Source organism: Crocuta crocuta, unplaced genomic scaffold (assembly GCF_008692635.1).
Source record: "Crocuta crocuta isolate KB4526 unplaced genomic scaffold, BGI_CrCroc_1.0 scaffold112, whole genome shotgun sequence".
Taxonomy (NCBI): Eukaryota; Metazoa; Chordata; class Mammalia; order Carnivora; family Hyaenidae; genus Crocuta; species Crocuta crocuta.
In genome coordinates this window covers 1669850-1672497 of record NW_027528818.1, presented here as the reverse complement: position 1 = coordinate 1672497, position 2648 = coordinate 1669850, and the positions used below count along the sequence as shown (strand labels likewise).

At 41.4% G+C, this 2648-nt stretch overlaps 1 long non-coding RNA gene across 1 annotated transcript in view; it reads right to left on the bottom strand.

Annotated features, from left to right (window-relative positions):
- Window positions 1–319: 319 nt before the first annotated feature.
- Window positions 320–2648, bottom strand: part of LOC144224797 (uncharacterized) — a 2821-nt gene continuing 492 nt past the window's right edge. Inside the window, exons 2-3 of the long non-coding RNA XR_013333142.1 lie at window positions 1239–1334; window positions 320–955 (exon numbers count right to left, since the gene is read on the bottom strand). This is a non-coding gene — a long non-coding RNA (uncharacterized LOC144224797). The remainder of the gene's footprint in view (window positions 956–1238; window positions 1335–2648) is intronic.

Below are 2648 nucleotides of genomic sequence, written 5' to 3'. Positions count from 1 at the left end.
CTCACAGGTCTCAACTGAAATGTCATTTTCACAGAGAGACTTTTCAGTGACTCAATGTGAAATAAGTGTGCCTTGTTATTCATCATCATAGCATGTCCCTCACATCCCTTACCACAATTTATAATCATAAGTTAATGTGTGACCTTATCATTTATCCTCTTTGCTAGATAATAAACTACTTAGAAGCAGGGTGTATATTTGTCATTACTATACATATATTGCTCAGCCCAGTGCCTGGTACTTAATATATATTTGTTGAAATGTAGTAGTACATATTTCTGTGAAGACCAGAAATCCATATATAAAACTGACCCCAATATCCAAAATAATTTTATTTTCAACATTTACTAAATTTAAGCTGTGCTAATCTGGAACACGGAAACATGTATCCACAAACTATATATACATACATATATAAATGGCCACAAAGAAAATTCAGATCCACAGTAGTATATATATACATATATAAATACATACAAACATAATTTATATCCAGAGCAATACTTTTAGCTTTATCCATGAAATTAACTTCAATTTGAGTCAAAGATTTCATCTTTTACAATAAACCTAATCTGTTCCTGGGAATCTTCAATCCATCCCTCATACAGGGTATGATCTGCATGCAGGTGCCAATCTTAGAAGGGGCTGCTCAGGAAAGGCGTGATGGGGCCACCGTTGCACAGCTTTGCCCCTTCCTCACAAAGACTGATTTGATTAGTCTGGCTGAGGTTGGTCAGATACGGGGTCCCTTCTTCTTCAAACCATTGCTGTTGATTTAGTTGAAGAGGGAGAGCGCCTTGATAGAGGACCATTTTCAGGTGCAGGTGTGCACACAGCTGTGACACATCCAAGTGGATTTTCAAGGCTTAATCTTAAGACAAAAACCCAATGGCGATTCTTGACTCCTAAAAATTATGCTGTCAAGTTGGCTATAGGTGAACGATGCAATTTCCCTCTGGCAAAAAAAAAAAAAAAGAATCAGAAGTGAGTTTACTTGTATAACACTGCTTAGTGACTATAACAGTGGCACTGAGAATACATAAGCTGAGTTATATCATCAGTGACCCGATTTATTGACTGTCATGACTAACAATATATGGGATCAATTCTAGCTCCCATGTTACAAGAAAGAACATGTTTGTCTTATTTCAGTAATCTTTTATAAACTCTATTTCTTAAAGCATAGGGTCACAGATTATAATAGCCACATAATTTTTTTTAAACCGAAATTAATTTACCTTTTAGGTGTCCTTAGTCTTGAAGTACAAACCATAGGGAAGGCCTGTTCCAAACTACTAAGATGAATTCATCACTTGGAGTGGGAGCTCAAACCACTGAAATATAATTTAGAAGGATTTTTTTTTTTTTTGGAAACAGAACATAAAACTGGTTATTTGGGAATAAAGGACTGGATAGTGCAAACCAACCTAGATTGGGCCCCTAAATCCTGTTTTTTAAGCTGCCTAATTAGGTGAGATTGTGCAAATGATTTAATCTTGATGGAATGTCCGTCTTCTCCTGTTTATTAAATGAGAGTTTAAAGTGTTAAGTCCTTATAGTTCTATGATTTATTTTATATTAAAAGTCCTTGGTGTAGGAAGAATGTCAGATAAAGCAGTCTGTGGGATCAGAAGTAGCATTTGGAATCACACATAGAAAGAACTCATGTAGTACAACAGGCCCTGGGAGAAACGTTAAGGCTGACGTCCCAAACCTACACTGAGCTCAGTACTGGACCCAAATATTGCAGATTTTTTTTCAGGTATCTGAAGCGGTCACCTCTTCGGGGAGGAAAAACCTAGCTTCACCAGTAAATCCAGGTCCAGAAACGGAAAGGGGCAGAAGTCATATCTAACCACTGAGGCCACTTTAACAGTAATTAGTTTAATCCGCTGTCCACTTGCACCATCATCGACTTTCACGTTAGCTTGGCTAAGTTTATGTACTAGAAAGTGAAGCAAATCCAAATATGGGGAACATTCTTCCATTGCCAAAATTAGAAAACTGCCTTATCTCTTCTTCAAAATCCCACCTACCAGAAAATCTGCTTCCCTCTTACTCCAATGGGCAGAAAGCACATTTTGTGTGCAAACCTGCATCGGCTCATCCTCACGCCAAATTGCGGGGATCGCATAAACGTCAAGTCACCACTCTTGATAAGGTACAGATCTTTTTAGAAACACTTTTACACAGCCTTTGACTAGCTGGGGGAAAGGTGAATATCTAGGTACACAGGATACGTAGGGCATCCCGCTTCTGGACGCCCGCAAACCTACTGATTAATTCTTCCTCCAGAACTAATGCTTCCGTAGCCTCTGTAGTTACACCACCGGGGAAATCTACCCACAATTTGCCCCCCATTTAAAATGAACGCTGATTCTGCGGCCAGCTTTCTCGGTCGTCCACCTGACGAGGGGTGCGCTCCATCGTTCTCTGGGGAGGCGCGGGCGGGGCCCAGCTGGGTTCCAGGTCACAGGTGGTCCCCTCGGAAGGGGCGCCCAGGCAGGCCCTGCGCGCAGGACTGGGGGCCCCGGCACCCCACCGCATGCATGCATACGCGCTGTGCCACCTCAGCAGCGCGCAGCACCTCAGGCGGGGTAGACACTTCTCGAGCAGTCTTCAAACTATCTTCACCTACTCAGCGGCTC